We start from the raw sequence: 25,732 nt of genomic DNA on the forward strand, positions 1-25,732 counted from the left end.
TTCTAGGTACCAAATCAAAAATCCCAGATACATTTTGTTTTTCAGACTGAACATTTTGAATGAATGATGGCATCAGTTTTAGGTCTGAGTAAGTATTTTATTGCTTATGTTACAATAAAAATGAATTATTTCATTGTCTCATAACCCACACATTCCATTTCAGAGTTTCAGACAAGATAAGCCCTATTCTGACACCCAGTGTGTGTAAAGTACTGGAATTTATTCCAGCCTAATTACCAATGCATTGCAGAATTTATTTATTTATTTATGTATGTATGTATGTATGTATGTATGTATGTATATATTTATTTATTTATTCATCTATTTATTTAATTGTTTAATATGTAAAAGAAGAAAATCTGAGTATTTTTTAACCTGGAGATTCAAGACATTTGCAAATTCTAGTATGATTTTGATGTAGTTTGAGGTTGGTTTTAGAGCAAGAAAAAAATATTTGTCTAATTGTGAAAGGGATTCTGTTCCATAGTTTAATTATGCCTGTTGAAAATAAGAAATCCCTGTATGAGTTGCTGAATTTTTAAGCTTCCATTAGGTGTTGGTGCTTTGATTGAAGGTTCCTTTTGGTTTTGTACCATTTCATTGTATTGATGATGGCTAGGGTAGTTGAGGGATGATGTAGTATTTTAAGTGCCATTATGAGCTATGCATATGAGAAAGTAAGGATAGCTATGAAGAGGATGAAGAATGGAAAGGCTGTTGGCCCAGATGACATACCTGTGGAAGCATGGAGGTGTTTAGGTGAAATGGCAGTGGAGTTTTTAACCAGATTGTTTAATGAAATCTTGGAAAGTGAGAGGATGCCTGAGGAATGGAGAAAAAGTGTTTTAGTACCAATTTTTAAGAATAAGGGTGATGTGCAAAGCTGTAGTAACTACAGAGGGATTAAACTGATCAGTCACAGCATGAAGTTATAGGAAAGAATAGTGGAAGCTAGGTTAAGAAGGAACGTCATGATTAGTGATCAGCAGTATGGTTTTATGCCGGGAAAGAGCACTACAGATGCGATGTTTGTGCTGAGAGTGTTGGTGGAGAAGTACAGAGAAGGTCAGAAGGAGTTGCATTGTGTTTTTGTAGACTTAGAGAAAGCATATGACAGGGTGCCTAGAGAGGAGTTGTATTGTATGAGGGAATTGGGAGTGTCAGAGAAATATGTAAGAGTGGTACAGGATATGCACGAGGGTAGTGTGACAGCGGTGAGGTCTGAGGTGGGAGTGATGGATGCGTTTAAGGTGGAGGTGGGGTAATGTCAAGGATCATCTCTGAGCCCTTTCTTATTTGCAATGGTGATGGACAGGTTGACAGATGAGATCAGACAGGAGTCCTCATGGACTATGATGTTTGCAGATGACATTGTGATCTGTAGTGAGAGTAGGGAACAGGTGGAGGAGACCCTGGAGAGATGGAGATATGCTCTAGAGAGAAGAGGAATGAAGGTCAGCAGGACTAAGACGGAATATATGTGTGTGAATTAGAGGAAGGATAGAGGAATGGTGAGGATGCAAGGGAGTAGAGGTGGCGAAGTTGGGTGAGTTTAAATACTTGGGATCAATAGTTCAGAGTAATGTTGAGTGTGGAAGAGAGGTGAAGAAGAGAGTACAGGCAGGATTGAGTGGGTAAAGAAGAGTGTCAGGAGTGATTTGTGACAGACAAGTACCAGTAAGAGTGAAAGGAAAGGACTACAAGAGGGTTGTGAGACCAGCTATGTTATATGGGTTGGAGACAGTGGCATTGACAAAAAGGCAGGAGTTAGAGCTGGATGTGGCAGAGTTAAAGATGTTAAGATTTGCACTGGGTGTGATGAGGGTAGACAGGTTCAGGAATAAGTATATTAGAGGGTCAGTCCAGGTTGGAAGGTTTGGAGACAAAGCCAGAGAGGCAAGATTACGTTGGTTTGGACATGTGCTGAGGAGGGATGCTGAGTATATTGGGAAAACGATGCTAAGGATGAAGCTGCCAGGTAACAGGAAAAGAAGAAGGCCTAAACTAAGGTTTATGGATGTGATGAGAGAGGATATGCAGGTGGTTGGTGTGACAGAGCAAGATGCAGAGGACAGGAAGAAATGGAAACAGATGATCTGCTGTGGTGACCCCTAACAGGAAAAGCCGAAAGAAGATGATGATGAGCTATGCATACAACATGCTGTGGAAGGTCTAGTCATTTCAGGTTCAGCAACAGAATACAATGATGGGTTCAGTTAGGGAGACTGGATGTAAATGTCCCTATTTTGTTATAATACTGTTCAAGTTTTTTCATTAGTGTAGTCTAAAGGGTAATGAAAACTACAGGTACAAACTGCAGGCTGGGAAGTAAGACAAATGTTACAGTTACCTTCCTATTCTGATTAGTGAGAAATGGCCTGGCTTTGTAAAGCTGCCCTGATCTCTGGCATTGTTGCTTTTTGGATAACAGCATTGAAATGTTGGCAAAGTTTAAGCTTATCATCTATGATGATGCCCACTACAATGGTATGGGGGACTTATTCTGTTTTGGTGTTGTTAAATGAGAGGATATTTAGTGCAGTGCTAGATGGTGGGAGTTTATTAGATGCAAATGTAATTATTTTAGCTTTTTGTGGATTCAAGAATATTTGTGATTGTTCCATTCAGGTCTCAATAGAGACAAAGGAGCCTTAAGTGATTGTTTGGAGATGGAATAATGTTGTAGTTGGGCAGACAAGAATTGCATGACTTTGCATGTTTGGCTGCATTGATCATACCATTTATGAATATATTGAGTAGGACAGGTCCTAGTATTGACCCCTGCAATACTCTTATTTCTACTGGCTGGTGAGTAGACTAGAAATCCTGCTATTTAACAGATTGTTTATGGCTGTTGATGTAATTAGCTGCTTATTCCTAATTGTGAAACTTGTTAAGGAGAAGAGGGTGAGATTTGGTTTTAAACTCCATTTAGAGGTCCAGAAATGGTGAGGAAATAGGGTTACCTGTATTTTTGTTTTAGCTGACTGTGTCTAGAAAGTATAGTAGTGCAGTTTCAGTGCTGTGATGGGGCCAGAAGCCATGTTGTGAAAAGGAATCTAAGTGTTGTTCTAGCAAAACATTTACAGTTTGATGATGGATGTAACTTTCTAGTACTTTAGAGAACAGAGGTAGTTTTGTAGAGAGTGGAGGGGATATTGCAAAAGGATGATTGTATGAAAGCAGTGGAGTTACTTCATTTATATATTGGTATAAAATAAGGGGTTTTCCATATTTTGGAACATAAGATTCATATAAGGATCTTTTGATTAATATAGAGACCAGTTAGCTTTTGCCAACTGCTAATTTAAGTTACTCTGCAAGAGCATTGTCAGGAATGTCTTCATTGCAATGACTGGGAATGGTTCTAATGGGACAATATTTGTCTTAGTGCTATAGATTGTGAGTGTATCTACATTTTTTGGCAGTTGTGGGAGGTAGTAGTTATAAAGTAATCCTAGAACCTGCAACCTATGATGACATTAGCTTCAACAGGGCTAGGTTGGGCTTGGTAGTTGGGTTTGCAAGGATTGTTTATAGTAGACCAGAATGGTTTTGTAGTATTACACTATGCTGTTTGTATTGTTTTGTAATAGTTCTACTTATCTAAATAGACATTTTTTTTTTTTTTTTTGGTGGGGTAGGATTTCTTAGGTATCTGTAATTTTGGTAATTGTTTTTTCTCTTTTTGGCATTTAGTCCAAGTACTATCCTTAGTTTTCATTAATAATTTTGTTTTCCTATTTTTTTGTATTAGCTATAGTGCAGTAATCACTTTGACTCACTTATATTGCAGAGCTTCCTAATGGTTTAAAATTTGTAGAAAAGTGATAATAAAGTATGAGACAAAATTATCTAGTAGGCGTGTTTTGTGGGGTCCAATTACAATGTTTCTATGTCTCATGAAAGTTTATTTTTTGAAATCAGTAAGGTTTCTTGCAGAGTTTAGGTGATGGCACTTTGTGATTTTTACGAAGTCTGTGATTAGGTGATTTTTATGAAGTCTGTGATTATATAAGTTGGATGGGAGGATTCCAGCCTGTTTTATTTTTTATTTATTTATTTTTTATTTCGAGTTATTGGACAGTATGCAATCCACAGCTTTTCAAGAGATTTTATTATATCTTGTTGGACATTTAATTATGTGAGGTAACCAAACAGATGGATGTTTAAGTAGGATGTGCCAGTGTCTTGATCAGACCAGTTTATATTGAGGTCACTGAGAAGAATGGTTTACTGCTTTACATTACTAGTTACCCAGTTAAGTATATTTTCAATGATATTAATACTGTATCTATTTGGGTTATGTATGCACCTATTATACATATAGTCTTATGTGAGTTTAATTTAAGTAGGGCTATTATTAGCTCTTCTGAGTCAAATTTTGGGGGTTAGTTGGAGTATATTATTATTTCTATGGTACTAGGAACATGACAGCTACTCCTCCAGCATGTTTAGTTGTTTGATCATTTCTTATTATGTTATAGTCTCATGGGTGTATTTCTTCATTCTTGATGGAGGATTTTAACCTTGTTTCAGTGAGCACAATTATGTGGGGGTTTGTGGGACTGAATCCATGTGTAAAATTTATCAATTTTATTACAAATGCTATGTACATTTATATTATATATCTTAAGGCCTGAGTGAGCTACTTGGTTGGGTTTTGTTTGTTGTGTTTTACAGAGATGAGATGTTAGATGATGTAATTACATGTAGTCATTTATGCACAAACACACACATACACACACACACACACACACACACACACACACACACACACACACACAAACACAGACAAAGTGACAATCTGTAGAATTTATCTGTTTCTTTCAGGAACAGACCGCCACCTCAACCCAGTATAGTGGCATTTCTACATAGTATACCTACAAAGGCATTACTGAAATCTTATAAAAGTAACAAAGTAATGTGTGTTTTCACATGCATATTCACAAAGGGACAAATACACACCCACCTAGATACAATCAAGCAAACATAAATAGAAACCCACATACAACTGCTCCATGGTAGTCTGTGTTATTAACATTGCAGCAAGTTTGTGTGGAGGTGTTTTGTGCTGTTTATGTTATCTGTCTATCTAAAGGTTTGTATAATTTAATCAAAATACGTATTCATCGAATACGTATTCATCGAACACTAATCAGTGAAATTAATTTCAGTGAACCCCGGATTTTTGCCAGGGATAGGAAGCACTTGGCCATCACCACAACTTGTCCCTTTTCCCCACTGTAGTACAATATTGGAGTTGGTATATATAGTTAGGGGGTGTTGGGGGACAGCCCACCACATTGGGGGTTGTGGGGGCAAAGTCCCCACTTGAGTAGGTTTCCTGGTGGGGGAATGGTCCTGACCCTGGTAAAATGTCTGGGGTTCACTGAAATTAGTTTTGCTGATTACTGTTTGATGAATACATATTCAATGAATATGTATTTCGATTAAGTGATACAGACCCAGGTTTATGTGGCGCTCAAACTTTTTTTTCTGAAATTAATGCAATCTGCAAGAGAAAAACATATCTGCAGATCAGAACATGCAATTCCAAAAGGATTTATTTTATTTTAATTTTGGATATTTACCAGGGTTCTAGACAGATTCAGCAAGATGCATTCTAGCCACCATCCTGGAAATTGGTTAAGTGACATGCTCAAAATCATACAAAAGGCAAATACAGGCTAAGGGAATCACACTCTCAACCATAAGATGAAGCTTGGTAATAGCTCATTGCGGCAATTCATAAGCCTTGGCATTCTCTTACAGAATCCCAGCACAGGACCACTGACCCTTAACCTGGTTATATATAAGCATCCAGTGGTTATCTCACATTCACATAGTAACTTTCCATAGATAATTAAGTCAAGCAAAGCATGAACTTTTATTACATCTGTGAACATATGTGTGTGTGTGTGTGTGTGTGTGTGTGTGTGTGTGTGTGTGTGTGTGTGTGTGTGTGCGTTTGTGTGTGTGTGTGTGTGACATATATATATATATATATATATATATATATATATATATATATATATATATATATATATATATATATATTGGTCTACTTATCATCTGAACAAGAAGTGGCTTATTATTAAAGATAAGCTCAGGTATACTAAATATGGAAAGAGGTCACCATGTCCTTTACTATAAAACTATCAAGTAATTGCAACTATTCTAAATCTAAACAGAGTGAGGAGGGAAGCCTTAAGTAATGTGAGATTTGTGACACAGGCCCCAAGGTAAGGCAAGTTCTCTTGCTCAGTATTCCCAGCAGAAATTTAGAAAAGCCTTTGTCCATGAAATCTGTCACCCTAATTAAATTTTGTCTAAGAAAATTACTGGCAGTGTTGAGATGTGTTTTCCTTATAAATACTGAACTACTGCAGTGTGGATTATGTTAAAAAAATCTGAAATTTCCTTCAAATGAAATGCATGTTTTTGTTAAGCTTCAGGTCTCTCTGATTGTAGTTTATATTTAAATAATGCAATTAATATGTCTTAGTCATAATAGGGGTTGTGGAAAATAGATGAATTATCTTGGTACCTTCTTTGTTGTATTATTTTTTCAATAAATATATTTATGTTCAATTTGTTAATTCCTTTGCACTTATGACTGATTGAGAATGCAAAATGAATGTGTTTTCCATTACAGTAACAAGAAAATGTTGACATTTCTAATCAACTTCATACACACAGCATTACACAATCAGATTTCATGAGATGAATAATAAATCATACAAACTTTATCAGAAACAATCAGAATTAGAATAACTGAAAGGCTGTGTTGAATCACCTATTAAACAAACTTAAATAAAAAATACTCCATTGCCTGATGCACTTATTTCTACCCTGTGCCCTATTACCAAAATATTTGAGAAACATTTATATAAATAACTACTTAAGCACATTAACAGCTATGTCCTATTATGTGATGCAAAGCATGACTTTCGTAATACCTTCAGTACTTTTACTATCCTGATAATGGCCACTGACATCATTTAGTGCAACCTGAATGGAGGACTTATTAGTGCAGGTCTCTTCGTTGACATTACAAGGGCTTTTGAAACATCAGCTATACTTTTCTCAACAAAATTAAACAACTCATGATTGGGAAAAACATTATTTGGTGATTTCACAGCTATCTAAAAGACAGAGATTCTTAATGATCTCTCCCTAGAATTACCAAATTTTTACATTAATAATGTATACAGATGATGTGATGGCCCTGCTATCCAGTACCAGCCACTCCAATCTGCAAACATAGTTAAGGGACAGTTTTACTCAGTTATGCACCTGGCCACTACTAAAAATTTCTAATTAACACTAACAAAACCAATGTCATGATCTTTGTTTCAGCAAAGAAATTACCCATTATTGCTCCTATCCTTTTAACAGATCGTAAGAGGAACATAATGTCACACTGAACTTAAGAACTACCTGCTAGTAATACTTGACCCTACCGTTTCCTTTTCCACATATGCAGAATTTGCTACTAACATAATCCTTGCTCAATTAAAACTATGTTACAAGATCATTCATCTACTTCTACCTACTGCTCACAGGGCCATAGCTAATATTTTAATAGTCAAAACTGAATATGGCCTTCCTTTTCTTGTTATGCCTTCAGACTACAGTGCTCACAGAATACAGACTACTGAGAATAAAATCTGTAAATTCTTTCTATTAACAGACTACCAGATGCACCATTGCAATTTGCCAAATAGTTTCAGCTGGCATTCAGTGCCTCAGTGGGGACATTTTCTTCTAAGTACTCTAATTTACAAGGTTCAATAACATGGTCACTGACCCTCTTTTAAAGTAGAATTAACTTTGCAAAACCATTCTTACGCACTCTGAAGTAATGAAGACAACAATATCTCTCTAGTTTGCCTTCCATTTAAAACTGCTGTAGGTGAGACAGCCTTCTCTACTGGACCTGTTATCTGGAACTACCTGCCTACTGGCATAAAATATCTAGAAAACATTAAAAGCTTCAGATATGCACTTAAAGAGCATATCTTTACTGAATCTACTTGCAGCTTCTACTAGGACAATGGTTAGGTAATGTAACATCCCATATCATGAATAATAGAATACATTTAAGAATCTTTTCTCATCCTCATAGTGTGGCATTTTATATGGAAATATTTCACACACACACACACACACACACACACACACACACACACATGCACACATATATATATATATATATATATATATGTATGACTTTATGTATTACATGTATGATTGCACCATATTTCTTTGCTTGTATTTTGTATAGCTAACTAGCTATATATATATATATATATATATATATATGTGTGTGTGTGTGTGTGTGTGTGTGTGTGTGTGTGTGTGTGTGTGTGTGTGTGTGTGTGTATATATATATATATATATATATATATATATATATATATATATATGCATATACACATACACATATGGGTTAGATAAATAGCTGTACATAGAGATATGCCTCTAATGACTTTAGTCTATTCTGCTTTTGCCTGACATACTAATAGTTGACATAAAAAGGTCAAAAACAGATAATATTACATCAGTGAGGGATATTTATGTTTATAGGTATGTATTAGACTAACAACCACTTGGGCACTTTTAAGGCTAGCAATGAATACTAAATCTTTGAAAAAGTCTGGCACTCTTGATAAGTGTAAGCCAGGGCTTGGGAGATGAAACATATACTAGCAAGGGCCTGGAAAAATTAGCCATTTACAGATTGCCTAGTTCCATTAGAGACATAAGTACTACTGGAGAATAATATTTCTTCATCCATTTGTCCATGTCACACATTTTAATTGAGATAGAGAAGATCAACTGTTCATATGGATGGGCAGCCTGTTCCAGAGAAGGGATACTCTCTGGTATTTACACCTCTCACTCCAGCATGTGCTATTTATATCCCAGGCAAGGTTTAAGTCGATAGAATGAAACTTCTGGTGCTGTTTGCTTTTTGGATATGCTGGAGGTCCACCAGAGTGGCAACCCAACAGTGCCATGCATGCCAGGCATAGGTCTCCCCTTAACAGTCTGTAGGAGACATAATACAGAGATAAGGCTTTGACGCAGTCTGCATAGATTATTTTATTTGCACACTGTATTCTTTACTGATAGACCTCTGTGGACATTCCTATTGTTGGATGTGCCTGGTTCGTGACATAACAAAGGTGGCACTGTACTCAGTGATAGTTCTGATCAGTGCTGAATACAGTCCAACAATGACGGACCTTGATGCTATACCTTTGTTTATAATTTGCACAAGTTAGAATGATTTCCTTACCATGGTAGACAATTGATAGACAAAGGCTATATCACTTTCTATGTGTGTCCTGAAGTCCCTGACTACTGTGTTAGCTCTTAGGGGTGTATTATCAATATTGCAGTCACCAGGGATGGCTGACTTCCTGAAGGATACTCTTAGAATTTCTTGGCATTGAGTTTTAGTCCATGGCTCTGATACCAGTGGTCTGTTTGTGTCAGTCTTTCTTGGAGAACATTAGTGTTGTTGTGGAATTCTATCTTTAATTTGCAATCGACTGCAAATTTTGTCAGCCAGAGGCCACTGATGTTGCCATTGACTTCAGATAAGTAGATACCAAAAAAGTAGCAGTTCTAGAACTGATCTCTTAGGGATTCCACTGGTGACTTCCCTCTTTGTAGAGGTGGACTCCCCAATTCTATTTTCTTGGGTCCTGTCTGTCAGCCAACTGGTTAACCATTGGGTTACATAAGAGTTTATACCTAACCTCCTAAGTTTGTCAATAATACCTGCCAGAGGTGCTGTTTCAAATCCCCTGGCCAGGTCAAGGTAGCCAGTATGAACCATTTTGCCCGTATCCATTGCTCTGATGAACTTCTCAGAAAGATCACCAGGTTGATTAGGCATGGCCTGTCTCTAACAAAACCAAACAGAGTTGGGGTCCAGTGTCTGGAGGATTCCTATGTTATTATTGGTCTTTTCCAAAATAATTATTTCCATAACTTTGCATATGAGACTAGTGAAACGTATGGGTCTGTAGTTTCCAGGATCCTTAGGTGGCCCACCTTTGTGCAAAGGGATGACAGTTTCCATTCTTCATTTGTATTAGGCTTGAAGCCTCTTTGTAGGCTATGGTTATATAGGGTTCTAGAACACCTGATAGTTCATGTTTCATGCTATTTATAAGACAGACTGGGATATTGTAGGGGGTACACTGATGCAGTGCTCTTAGCCTTACAGACATCACTGGGGACCTTTTCCTTAGTGATATTTGGGGGAGCTGTATTTGATGGTATTAACTGAAGGGAGGCTGTGCGGTTGAATTTGACTGCCAGTAGGTTTGCTATATCTTCTGTCTCATTGTAATAACCCCTTCTTTTTTCTTTCAGCTGTTCCCATTAGGGGTCGACACAGTGGATCATCTGTTTCCATTTCTTTCTGCCCTCTGCATCTTGCTCTGTCACACCAACTACCTGCATGTCCTCTCTCACCACATCCATAAACCTTATTTTAGGCCTTCCACTTTTCCTCTTACCTGGCAGCTCCATCCTTAGCATCCTTTTCCCAATATACCAGCATCCCTCCTCAGCACATGTCCAAACCAATGCAATCTCGCTTCTCTGGTTTTGTCTCCAAACTGTCCAACCTGACATGACCTTCTGATATTCTCGTTCCTAATCCTGTCCATCCTTGTTGCATCCATTGCCACATCCAACTCTGACTCCTGCCTTTTTGTCAGTCCCACCATCCAACATATATAACATAGCTGGTCTCACTACCCTCTTGTAGACCTTCTCTTTCACTCTTACTGGTACCAGTCTGTCCTAAATCACTCCTGACACTCTTCACCACCCACTCCATCCTGCCTGTACTCTCTTCTTCACCTCTCTTCTACACTCACCATTACTCTGAACTGTTGATCCCAAATATTTAAACTCATCCACTTTCGCCAACTCTACTCCCTGTATCCTTACCATTCTTCTATCCTCCCTCTCATTCACACAAACATAGTCTGTTTTAGACCTGCTGACCTTCATTCCTCTCCTCTCTAGAGCATATCTTCACCTCTCCAGGGTCTCCTCAACCTGTTCCTTACTCTCATTGCAGATCACAATGTCATCTGCAAACATCATAGTCCATGGACAATCCTGTCTGATCTTGTCTGCCAACCTGTCCATCACCATTGCAAATAAGAATGGGCTCTGAGTTGATCCTTGATGTAATCCCACCTTCACCTTAAATGTATCCATCACTCACACCGCAGACCTCACCACTGTCATACTACCCTTGTACATATCCTGTACCAGTCTTACATACTTCTCTGCCACTCCTGACTTCCTCATACAATACCACAACTCTTCTCTAGGCACCCTGTCATATGCTTTCTTCACAAAGACACAATGCAACTCCTTCTGACCTTCTCTATACTTCTGCATCAACACTCTCAGAGCAAACATTGCATCTGTAGTGTTCTTTTCTGTTATGAAACCATACTGATAATCACTAATCATCACCTCCCTTCTTAACATAGCTTCTACTACTCTTTCCCATAACTTCATGCTGTGACTGATCAATTTTATTTCTCTCTATTTCTCTATAGTTGCTAAAGCTCTGCACATCACCCCCATTAACAATGAATTTTGCACACAATTATGCATTGAATTTGAGGTTGCAGATATAAATAAAGAATGCCCTGTGGATGTTCTTGGCCTGGGAGGCCAGATTTACCTCAAATTGGTAGAATATATTAATCCTCTGAGTTGCTCTCTTAGTTTGATGTGAATGATTTTATCATGCTGGGTGCTACACCTCCTATTTTTTACCATGGTTTTCTTTCTTCTGTTATACAGCATACATATGTTCCATCCCATAGCCATACTCTCCCCATCTCAAAAATACTTGAAAAATGTATCCACATCCAGCTTTTAGACCACTTAGTTAAACACCAATTACTTTCTCCCACTCAACACAGATTCAGGCCCGGCCATAGTAACAACACTGCCCTTATTTCCTTCTTAGATACAGTCAGTAAAGCTTGTGATGCTGGCTCCTTAGTCTCAGCTCTATTTCTAGATCTATCTAAGGCATTCAACACTATTTCACACTCTCTACTAATTACCAACCTCTCCAACCTAGAATCCCCCCCACCCTTCTATGGTTTACCAATTACCTCAATAATAGACAGCAATCCACCAAATGGCAACAATCCTCCTCCCCCTTCATTCCTACAAATGCAGGTGTTCCCTAGGGTTCTATAATGGGTCCCCTCCTTTTCAGCATATTCATCAACAACTTCCATCTATCTCTATCATCCAATATTCTGATAACTCAACTATAATCTGTTCCTCTAAATCTCTCACCAAACTACAGCATCTGACCCAAGAAGCATTCATCTCTACTGAGATCTGGATGTCCAAAAACCACCTGCCCTAAACCCCCCCAAAAACAAACTCTTATTATTTACCCCCTCAAAAACGTGCCATATAGACAAATCTCAGTTTACCGTTACCTCACAAAATAACACTGTCTTAGAAGTTGCCCCTAGTATAAAACTGCTAGGAGTCATTATCGATGACAGTTTAACTTTTGACCTTCATATCCACAGTAACATAAAGAGAACACATAAACAGCTAGGCTCCCCTCTACAGGCATAACTACTTCCTCAACTTCTCCACCAAAAAGGCCCTAGCCTCTTCATTTCTTCTCCCATCTCTGCTGTATGGCGCCCCCATCTTCACCAACCTAGAATCCTCCCTAGAAAGTAAACTTGACTCCTGCTACAATAAAATCACCAAATTTGCTGCAAACTCTAAATACTCCACACACCACTGTTCTCTCCAACAACTCAATTGGCTAGAATCTCCTACCACCTCACATACCTACAATTAACTATAGCCCACAAGTTAATCTTCCAACCAGAAAGCTGCCCTTCACTGTCATCCTTAATGACCACATACCACCCCACCCACCACCTCAGGTCTGAAAACAAAATGTTGCTTTCTGTAGTGAAACCAAAACTCTCAGCTGGCAAACTGCTATATTCCTATGGCATCTCCAAGTTATGGAACACTCTTCCTCCCTATCTTAGAATGATCAGCAATCCAGCCTCCTTCAAAAAATCCTTAAAATTACATATCTTCTCTCGATGAATATGCTCCTGCTCCCTTCCAGTCACCTAATCAGCTGATTTCCCACACTAGGTTCCTATCTCTACCTACCTCCATACACTTTCCACCCACTCTCATCTATTTCCCTCCTGCTTCTCTCCCCTACCTACTTCACACTTCCATCCCAATCTTTTTCTTCCTGCCTAGGTATTTCTATACCCACAGCCCTATAATTATAGCCTCATACTACTATATACCCTGTCCTGCACTTTTAATCTTCCTTATCTTCCTTTCCTGCTCACAACTATCTTTTGACTCTGCCTTTATACTATCTCACCTATACATTGTACCTTCTCATGTTCTCCTTCTGTCACATATCTACCTCCCACCTTACATCCAACCCACAAACTTCCTTCTCTCTAACACACCAACACCTTTGATAGAAGTTAATATGCTAATAGTTTATTTGAGTTTGAAGTTAATATGCTAATAGTTGTGCAAAATTCGCTGTTATTTGTACGCTGTTGACAATTGCTTTGTAAATATATTCTATGTATCAACGTTGTTAAATTCTACTCTATGGTCTATTGTATAAAGTTTTACTTTGCTATGTACATTGTGGAGCTTTTCTCCCTGAGCGTCCACTGAAAATGGGCTCTTCTTAGGCCTAGTGGACTTTCCCGGTCAACAAATGGAATAAATAAATAAATAAATAAATAAATATGTTCTGATGCCACCAAGGTAGCTTTTTTTTTTAGTTAGCTCTACCTATTCATGGTGGGTACTGCTGCCTCTGTGCAACTGTTAACAAGCATTGATACAGTGTCTGTGAAGTTCCACATAGAAGACATTGTCCTCATGGTTTGGGGAGAGGGGGATTGAAATTTTGACTGGTTATTTAACAGTAGAAAATTAACATTAGTGTGGTTCCTGGTCATTACAGGGTTAGCTTGGGATATGAATTTCATTTTTACTTCAAAGGAGACCATTTTGTGGTCTGACCTCACCAGAGAAGACATTACACTATGGGGTATGCAGCCCTTTCCCTTATTAGTGAGGCCCAGAGCGAGTATATTTGCACTGCTGGTGTGCACATTGACAGTCTGGTCCCAGAAGTTTGTGTTTACAAATTTTGTGAATCTCCTGCATGTTTGATGTCAGATATGATTCTCAACTAACACTGGCGTAATTAAAGTTACCCATACGTATGGTAGTGGGTTAGATGGTGAGTGTAGAAAACATGTTGTGAGTTTCCTGGGTCACAGAGGGGTCCATTAACTTGCAAGGAAATGGTATGGTATTTTACCTATGGTGTTTTGAACATGGAGAATCTCAAGTGCATCATTCTTTGTAATCATCCTTAAGGTAGGTTCATTTTTCATGCAAATCAAAACACCTCCACCATTTAACCCTGCCTGTGTAGTAGTTGGTCTAACTGTGTGGAAGACATTATAGCCTTGTACTGATGGGGGATTTAAACCACATCTTAGAGACTGCACAGATACCAGCATTCTCTAGGGTAAGGAGAGATTGTAGGGAGTGGAGTTTCTTTTTAGGTTCCTAGCATTGAGCAGTAGCACCTTTAGATTTTACTGGTGTTGATTTGCAATGCCAGAAGGACTGTCAGGTTGCCATTGCCTTAAAAAGGCACTATGGAGGAAGACAATGATTTAGCTCATATTTGAAAGCCTAGAGTGGAGAGGTGCAAACTCAGCCCTGGCAAAGCAGAGTGGTGTGCTGAACATCTTTTTCCACGTTGACTAATATTTCACACCCTTATAATGACACCAGAAACTAAGCCAGTCATCTTCTGTTTATACTGTGGTATCATCCTTTGAGAAGGTGAGAAGGTGAAAGCTGCTCACTGCTAGGCTCATGACATCCTGGGGACATGTATTTCAAGTGCCCCATGATGTTTCTCTTCATATAGTCTAGAGTGGTACATCTCAGGTGATATACACACACATAGACTATTACTGAATCATACTGGTACTTGTCGTAATATGAGTGCATGCATAATATGTCAGATCCTGGCCCCTGATAAGCAACTAACCACAACTTTTTCCCTTTGCAGCCTGGTGAGAGGAACATCAGCATGTCTCACAATGGAGTTTCCAATGGCCAGCATGTTTCAATTGTTTGGTGGTTTGCCATATGAGCTTAGAAGAAGACGTTTCATGAGATGTGGGTGTGTGTGTTGATGTGGTGTTGTTTTAGAAAAGTGCATTTGGGGCTGCATTAGTTATGTATGCTTTATCTAGTGGGTGTTTGTGGTTTAAGAAGGTTACAGTTAAGTGCCTTAGTATATGCAGATCTATGTGTCTGGTTCATGTTTTGTGTGATGGATGTATAGTGTGCACCACTGCCAACCTGACTGATGTTAGAAGAGATTTTATGTGAGATCTTTGTCTCCAATAACATTGTATAGTAACACCTCTGACATACCTTATCAGTTTATTTGAGAATTAGCTGGTTGTCTGAGAACATGAGACAGTTTTTACATTGCCTCAGGATGACCATATCCACAACGCTGGCAACAGAGACAGTGGGAAAGTTCATATCCATGTCAAACGGTCCTTTTTTATTGATTAGACAGTTGCTGTGAGAACACAGATTAAAGTCAAGAATATCTGGTTTACAACTCTAGAGGCCATGCTTGTCACTCCACCAACTAGCTGCTCTGTGCAGAACTAGGTATTTTTGAAATGTATAGCTAGGTTCATAGGTGTATTCTAGGCAACTGACCACTAGGGCCTTTATAAGACTAGCCATACAACCCAAATGTGTCCCAAATGTTTTATGATTTAGACGTTTATGTAGGGGTGACTGTTGGTTACAACATGACTTACTGACTGTCTCTATCCATCAGAGACATGGGTACCAGACCAGAGGTGAATTTGTGATTTCCCATCTAATGGACCAAGTTATGCTTAAATAGGGTTAGGGAGAGACTTTGTTTTATGTGGATAGGAGCCTGTTCCAGAGAGAAGGAATTATCTGAGATGCATATCTGTCTCTCCAACATGTGCTTTTTCTGTTGTAAGCAAGATTTATGTCCTTAGAGCTAGTAGTATTGATGCTGTTTGCTTTGCAAATGTGCAAAAGGTTCATTAGAGAGGGGTGCAGGGATGCCTTGTATACTAGGCATTGATCACCTCTCAGTAGTATCTAGGAGACTGTGTATAAGGATAGGATTTTGATGTGCTCTGCATAGGACATTGTGTTTATGACTCTATTCCTTTTGTAAGGATCCTTTGCATACATTTCTGTTGCTGCATGTGTCTGGTCAGGTAAAAACCGAAGAGGGCATTATACTCAATGATGGAACTGATGAGGACCGAGTATAGTGGTGCAGTGACTTCCCTGGACTTCAATGCCATGCACTGACTTATAGTCTGAGCAACATAGAAGGATTTATTTACTACTTTGGATGCAATGTTGATCAAAGGCCAGGTTACTTTCTACATGTGTTACCAGATCCCTGATTAGGAAGACAATGCTTAGAGGTGTTTTAAAACCAACCACTGGAAGCAACAGAGAAAGAAACCAACTGGATTAGCGTAAAACTATTTATTCAACATTTTCGTCCACAAGACTTCATCAGAAATACAAATAATCTTTACTGATACATGCTTATATACTTAAAACAACCTCATTAAAAATGTAATCAAATACCCAATTAATCACAATAAAACTAATTAGTTTGTTGAAGTTACAGTTAAAATAAAATAAAACTTTAGTACATATTTCACATTTTAATACCCAGTTTCCTGTCAACCAAAAAGCATTTAATATTAATCATATCATTCAAGTCTGGGCGAGTATCTGCCCCCAGCCTTAATTGCCATAAGGTTTCCTTCCTTTCAACTTTATTTTTCATATTACCCCCTCTCAAATCTTCCTTCACGTGTTCCAAAATGGAACATATGAATTTTTTTATGAGTTGCAGTTAACAGTATGTCTATAAAGTGCATTATTTTCATCTTTGATTTTTTATAGCATAATAATGCTCTTTAATATGCTTACTTAAACATCTTGTGGTCATTCCTATATAATGAAACGTTATGGCAGTTAAGGGCTTGTCAGAGTCAAACACTGAGCCTTAAACCAACTGCCAGACCCATACAAGTTGATTAAAAGTTAACAGGACAGCAGGTGATTTAGAGTAGTTTGCCAGAGGACACCTAGTCACGTCAAAAATGAGATATAGATATCCTTTAAGCCTAAACCCCCCCAACCACAGACACACACACACACACACACACACACACACACACACACACACACACACACACACACCCACACACACACACACACACACACACACACACACACACACACACATATAAATAAATAACTGTGTGCTGTATGTAGTAATATTGCTGCCTTATATATGACTTGTTGGTTATTGAACAAAAACGACTGCTACAGGGTTTATATTGTTTGTAATTGTTTTGCTTTCTCTCTATGCATGTTCTAATACCTGATGCAGAGGAGCCATCAAGAGCATTATCACCAGCAACTGCACTGTATGGTTCGGTAACAGCACAATGGCTGAAAGGAAGAAGCTGCCAAGAATAATAAGAACAGCAGAAATGATTGTGGACACTAGTCTTCCTACTTTACAGGAGCTCTTTGAAATGAGATGTAAAAAGAAGTCCTGTGAAATACTTAGTGACACTACAGTGTATGGTTGGTTTACTAAACTTGCATCTGGTAGAAGGTTAAAGAGTATCCGCTGCAGCACCTACAGATTCATGAACAGTTTTAATCTAACTGCAATAAGACTCATTAATGCTGACATAAATCTGGATGTATCAAAACTATAATAGATTGTTATGTTCTCATTCTTTTCCTTTTTTCTTTTTTCATACACTAATTCTATTTATTTATTGCATACTAAAATTAAGTTTATGGAAAATTCCCATATTATCCCACTCCACAAAGGAGGACAATCCACTGAACTCTCAAATTAACTGCCACATTGCCCTCCTCTCACCTCTGGCAAAGATCATGGAAAAATGCATTCATAGACAATTACTTGACCATCTAACACAAAATAACTTACTAGCTGACTGTCAACATGGTTTTAGACCTTCACATAGCACTACTACTGCCCTTCTTTCCTTCACAGATTGTATCAACAAAAAACGCAATCTAAACAAACTCTCTTCAGCCCTATTTATTGACCTGTCTAAAGCTTTTGACATGGTAAATCACCAAATTCTCATCATAATACTGAAATCCCTGTCTCTTGATACATCCTCCATAAAGTGGTTCCAGTCCTACCTTGATAAAAGACAACAGGCTGTACTTTGGCACAAGTCTCTCTCTACTCACCTGCCCGTCAACCTCGGTGTCCCTCAAGGGTCCATCCTTGGACCTCTACTTTTTTCCATATTCATCAATGACCTTCACCTAGCCATCCCCCAAGCTACATGCATACAATATGCGGATGACTCTACACTGATATGCTCAGCCCCCTCCTCTTCTGAACTTCTCTGTCTTACCCAACAAGTATTTAACACAGTTGAGCAATAGTTCACACATAGATGCCTTCTCTGAAACCCCAAAAAGACTAAACCCCTCCTTTTCTCTCCTACTAAGAAATCCCCCCCCCCATTGGATTTCTCAGTTAACTCTACCAATAAAACTATTATATCCCCTGAACCAACCACCAAACTATTAGGTGTCACCATAGACAATAATCTGAACTTTGATATCCATATTAACAATACTATAAAAACTCTCAACAAAAAGCTAGGCTTTCTCTATAGAATAAAATCCTTTCTCTTACTTTCAGCTCGAACCACAATAGCACACACTCATCTAATCTCTTCTATTCTTTATGCCTCACCTATTTTTACTAACCTATCTAAAAATAATCTTAGCAAATTGGAAATGTCCTACAATAACATTGCCAGATTTGCAACAGGCAACCCATTTAGAACCCATCACTGCCTTAATTTAAAGCAGCTAAGATGGCTTGAACTACAAAATCTCATTAAATTCCATCAACTAACTATAGCCCACAACACTCTTTACATACCTTCCAAAACACCTATTCTTTCCACACTAATCACTCCCTATAAAAACCTGGAATCCTTAAGGTCTTCTCAGAAACTTCTAGTACATACCACTAAAACAAACAACAAGGCTGGTGACTCCCTTTTTTCTAATATAGTTGGAAAAGCCTGGAATCTCCTTCCAAATGAACTCTCCACACTTCCCTCACTATCCTGTTTCAAAAACAAATTGAAAGTGTTCCTCAAAACTCACTGGTTATGCCCATGCTCTAAACCTGACTAGTCTATGTGTCTCTAAATACTTTGCTCTTCCTACCCCATCTACTCATTAAAAGCAACTCCTTCCTTATTAAACTATTTTACTAACTATCTCTAGAATACCTTGATTGTATTAGCATCCTTTGTTATGTCTGTATTCTGCACTGTAAATTTTAGATTGTATTTGCATCCTTTGTTATGCTTGTATTTTGCACTGTAAATTTTACTGTGATAACTTGTAATAGGTACTGTTAATAGGATTTATTTGTCTCATGTATCCTTAGATGTTATTGTGTTAATTTCATTGTCCTAGCTAGGAGCTTAACTCCCCGGGCCTCTACTGAAAATGGACATGTATCCAGTTAGACTAGCCTGGTCAACAAATGTAAAATAAAATAAATAAAATAAAATAATATATTTTCATTCAAGTGCAATTCCAATCACTTCCTTATGTGTAATATCACCCAGCCTCACCTCTGTGCATAGTGTACTTTTCTTTTCATGTGTTAATCATCTAGTAGTCAGTGTTGTCCAGTGTATATAGTGTACAAGTATGTGAGTCAGCTACCAGACATTTACTTTTGTATTATAGTTATTGTTTATTCTTTATTACCTGCCATGTCTTGTCTTTTAGTGTTTATTTTTTCCTGTAAATGAGCTGACACTTGAAATTGTGTTTAGGTAGCACCTGTGATTCCGAAATGACAAAGTTTCCTTAATCTTGAATCTTGCTTTATTCACTGTACTAAGGAATGAATAAATTCATTAATAGACCTGGATTGCATAATATGTATACATACATATATACATACAAGCATACAAATATTTCAAGCACAGGGAGTGTCCTTCTAGACTGCCAATATACCAAAACAGTTGTTCCCATAATAAATGTCCAGGCTGTTCTTAAAATATCTAAACTAGTGCTTGCTTTAATGTGGTTTGGTAGTCTGTTCCATGTATTAGATACTGTCTCAGAAATCCAATTAGTACACTTTTCATTCCTGTAGAATCTTCTACATAGGTTGTCTGATTATTCTCTACTACGTTACTACTTTTTAATAACTCTAAACATTCCCAGAGAAAGTTGCTTCAAATGCTCAATATACCTGAATAAGATCTCTTAAATATCTATGAGACACTGTACAAGTTCAGATATACTAGTCTTTTATATTAACTTAAATGTTCACATCCATGGATGTTCTTGGTATATTTCCACTGTACTCTTTCTGGTTTACTCTTGTTTGCTTTCTTATAATGTTTCCATACTGCTATTTCATATTTATGTTTGGGTCTAATATAATTAACAAACAATGATTTCATCATTTCTGATTTCCTAGACATTATACAACTTTTTATGGAACGTATAGTTTTGTAACTATAATTAACTGATTGGTTGATATGATTAGAAAAATTCAAAGCTGGATATACCCATATACCCAGCGTGATGACGTGAGGTAGTGCCAGCTGTGTCAGGGGGAGTAGGGCAGTGCATCTGTAATATATGCCAGCATAGCTTGCTGGAGGTTTATAAAGAATTAAATGTCATTTGAATATCAGACTGATTTATATAGATGCTTGTGTTAAAAATGTATTTGTAAAGTAGCTTGTATTAAAAATGTATCAGCAGTGGGTTCTGCTGGACAGAATAGAAATATACATGTATGTCAGACTGTATTGTAACTAATGACATGTATATATTAACAGAGGATACTGGAAGGGAAAGTATTAAGCTCAGCACAACTAATCTTAAGAAAAATACTCTGAAATTAAATGACTTGGCTTAGACCACAACAATTTTATCTCACAGGTCTGAATGCAGCCAGAGATGTAATGTCTCTGAAAAGCTTGGGCTGGGATCCTGCTCTATTATCCTTAGTGGAGAAGCAGTTGCTACCCTGGGGTACTAGAGAATGGATTGTTAGTTTCTGTGAGAAGGGTAGAAGTGTTGGAATTGTATAACATTTCCAGATGCTGTAATAAGCCTTAACTAAAGTTCTATGTGTGTATTGTGACACATCAGTGCCAGATTATGGCTCAGTTTCTAGTGAGAGTGTAAAGTCAGGTGAACCAGATGTGATGTCATTCCATACCCATCACTGAAACTGTACTTGAATACTAGTGAGAGATGTGAGGGGTGCACTCTGTTTTTGGACCTGACAACATACTTAGCCACCTTCATCTTGCCTTGCTTTAGTAAGTAACTAGGTAACATGAATTATTTAGTCAGTTAGAAAAACATAGTGAGATTAACTAATAGTTGTTTTTTTTTCTGTATCTGAGTCTTTCCATATGTATGTTTTTTATATTCCCTGTGATTGAATCTCTGCTGTTTATTATAAATATATATTCAGTATTTTCATGTTTTCTTTTTATTATTAAATATATCTACACCTTTCGTTGTTGCTGGTGTTTTAGAAAATATTTAACCTTTGATAGTACATGCATTTATTTAGTGGCCCTGTCACTCCACATTCATGAAAGTCTTGCTGCTTGGTTAACACTACTATTTGTATAATATTAATTTTAGTAAGAGTAATTCGGTACCTTGGTAAGAGCCATAAAGTAGCTGGCTTTGGGTGTTCTGGTGTCACCAACTCTACCTTATAGTCTGGGTGGAGGCAGCAGAGCAAGTAAGCTGTGACAGCCTTTTCCAGGTAGGTGTGTGAGTGTGAAGATCAAATCTCAAAGAGAGCATGTGTGACAGCTGCTTTAAACAGGGGCACTCAGGGCACTGATTTCACAGAGAGGGTGGTGGAGAACTTAGCTTGGAACACCCAGCTAAGGACTCAGCTCTATAGTGTTCAATGGGAAATCTTTTTTGGGGTGTGAAGAGGAAGCCCAGCTCCAGGACTGGAGTGTGCATTCTTTGTGTGCTCTTAAGGGAAATTGTACTTGGTGCAGAGGGCTGCATCTGAAAATACTGTGTGTGTCTATTTTTCTCACAGTGAATGTTCCTGACTGGTGTCACTGGTGAGGATTGAGGCTCCTTGATCTCTGGCACAGAGGTGAGATGGCACATATTGGTGTGCAGTGGTGTGGATGTTAATTGAACTTCTGTAGCCTGTAATTAGTTGTCACTAAAGGTGTGTGTGCATTCTCAGCTGCCACAGGGTAAAGTTCCATTTTTCACAAGTTTTATTTATTTTTTTAGTTTAGTTTAGTCAAGGAAAGCAGCCAAAGATGTCAGTAGAGGATTATGACAAGCTGATAGTAAACCAGTTGGCTATGGTGTGCATATCCAAAGGACTGGTGCATGTCAACCTGACTAAAGAAGAAATTATTTCAGCCTTAGTCACAGCTGCAGCATACTCCAGCAAAAAGGAAGACAACCAGTCTGGTGATGGGGATGTGCAGCTCTCAGAAAGAGGACAGGTGTTCTTCATGTTTCACTGTTGCAGTCATTACATTTGGGTTATCCCTGCCAGGGTAACCCTCGGCCGGCTCGAATACCAGAGGCTTAGTATTTCTGCATCAGTTGCTGTCACTTGAGGACTGACATCAGGTTGTCAGTAGTATAAAGTAAGGCAGCCGACACCATTTCATCAGTCTTTCTTGCCATGGAGCCCAAAGCTGAAGCAGTTCACATGAGTGCCGGTCAGCCGCTACCTGAGTTTTCGTCTCCAAATTGAAGTTGAAGTCTTCTAAAGCTAAGTTGCCCATTGGGGATCCTTTTTTCTTGCACTAACTGATGTCAGAAAAAGTTAACAATTGTCTCACCTGTGGAAAGCAAATACCACACCGACACTTCGACTCTTACTGCGTCACTTGTTTAGGCCCAAACCATGATGTCCCCTGTTGTCACTTCTGTTCTTTGTGAGCTATCAGTTTCTAGTGAGAGTGTAAAGTCAGGTGAACTAGATGTGATGTCATTCTATACCCATCACTGAACTATCTGTTGTCGGGCCCATTTTGTAGCCAGATATTTTTGTTTCCAGTCTGTGAATTCTGATATGGCTTCAATAAGCTGTCCAACAGCAGATCTTCTGAAAAAACATAAAGATAAAGACAGAGACAGACTGCACAGGTCCAAATCTACCGACACTTCCATTAAGCTAGTCATCAGTCTGGACATCTATTCACACTTTTACCAAGCAATACCACCTGCCTCTCTTCTCTAAATCCAGGGCAGGGTTTGCCTCTGCAGTCTTAGTTTTATTCATATGTTTGAAACAGTATGTTAACAGTATGATGTTGACCAAGGTTTCTGGGTACAGTTTCTAACTCCCTTACTCTCTGGTAAAGCTGTAACTGCTGTTACTAAATTTTCTGATACTGGGTGATTAAATTATGACAAGGTTAAACAATGTTTATCGGAATGTTTTAAGTTAACACCTGTATCTTACAGAAAAAAAAAAGTTGTGAGCACAGATGTAGGGCAGATGAAAGTGTATGTGATTATATTGCTAAGCTAAGCACTTATTTTTTTAGGTGGGTGAGTGGCTATCAGGTCACCACTTCTGAAAGGCTGGCAGACCCTTTGGTGAGGGAACAAGCCCTTAGCACTTTGGCTGAGGAAGTGAGAATCTGGTTGGCCAACCAGGAGTGTAATTCTGCAGATGAGCTGGGGAGAAAAGGGGATGTCTACTTGTCAAGCAGAGCACCAAAGCACAAGAAGGGGATACCCAGTACTGAACATGGATATAAGGGATGCATGGTGAGCAGCCTAAACCACACCAACAGAGTCCACTAGTAAAAGGTGTAAGGCTCTAGTTCAGGTACACAGCCAGGATCAGTGTTCAGATGTTTTAAATGTAACCAGAGGGGCCATGAAGCATACAAATGTCCACTGAAGCAAGGTGGAGAAAAAAGGTGAGGGAGTGAGCAAGTAGAAATAACAGCATGCCAGTGGTAAGTTGTCTGGAGACAACAGGGTTACCAAACTTTCACTAGAGTTTGTATCCTATCTTTGTGGATGGAAAACAGGTCAGTTCCAAGAGAGACACAGCCTCTGATATAACCATTGTGAAGCCTGCAGTGTCTAAAGAGGAGCAATACTTGCTTGGTCAGTCCACTCCAGTCAGAGCATTAAGAGGGAGCCCATTCCACATACCTTTGGCAAGGGTTCACATTGAATGGGAGAATAGAAAGGGAAGCAAGCAAGTAAGTGTGCTTGAGGATGTCCCTGAAGATGTCTTCATAGGGAATGATTTTGATAATGCAGTACCTTGTGTGCATGCAGTTGCACACAGTCAGGCTTGGAGATAGGGATGTGGGTCAGGTAGCCTGGGGGAGACCCAGACAGACCCCACACCTGAAGCCAGGCTGGTGATGTGACTATTTCAGGGAGGGAGCTACCCTGTAGTAGTGAGCCTGAAGGTGAGCCACAGCTGTGGTAGTACCCAGGTTGACAGTGAAGCACCACTGTCAGACTATACCAGACTTCTATTGGAAGGGGATCTTGGAAGGGTCACAAAGGTAGAGTTGAGACAGGCTCAGCTCTTGGACCCTAAATTAGAAGGCCTGAGGGAGGTAGCTAAGGAAGCAACTGATTCTCAAGGAAAAGGGGAGTCTGTATACTGGAACAAAGAGTTACTATATAGAGAGTGGACCCCTGAGGGAGGGCTAGAGGGTGAGGTAATACAGCAATTGGTAGTACCCAGAGCCTACCATCTAGCATTAGCCCATGACATTCCTTTTGCAGGTCATATGAGCATAAAGCATACCAAGAGACATTTTACACAGAACTTTTATTGGCCTGGGATTGCAAGGGATGTAAGAGGGTACTGCAGAACCTGTGAGCTATGCCAAAATGTTGGCAAGGTAGGAGACAAGGTCAAAGCTCCTTTGATGCCTTTGCCTGTGATTCTGGAGCCATTTCAGAGAGTTGCTATGGATAATGTGGGGCATATGTGTACCCCAAGTTCCACAGGGAAGAAATGTATCCTAGTGATAGTAAATTATGCTACTAAATACCCTAAGGTGGTGGTTCTGTCCTCCATTGAGACAGAGAATGTGGCAAATGCTTTGTTGGAGATTTTCAGCAGGGTAGGTTTTCCAAGAGAAATACTGGCTGAAAGAGGTGCCAATTTCATGTCAGACCTGCTGGCTTGTCTGTGGGAGCACTGTGAGGTGAAGTACCAAAAGATTACCCCTACCACCCCCAGACTAATTGTCATGTGGAGAGGTTAAACTCTACACTGAAGACCATACTAGGGACATTTGCAACAAGTTTAAGAGAGAGCAGGACAAATATTTGGCCCATTTGTTCTTTGCATACAGAAAGGTAACCCAGAAATCCATATGTTTTTCACCTTTTGAGTTACTGAATGGGCATAGTGTGAGGAGGCCCTTGGATTTGATTCTTGATAAGTGGGAAGGGGAATGTGAATCCCATA

This window comes from Protopterus annectens, chromosome 5.part0 (genome assembly GCF_019279795.1).
Source record: "Protopterus annectens isolate FY-2018-M chromosome 5.part0, PAN1.0, whole genome shotgun sequence".
NCBI lineage: Eukaryota > Metazoa > Chordata > Ceratodontiformes > Protopteridae > Protopterus > Protopterus annectens.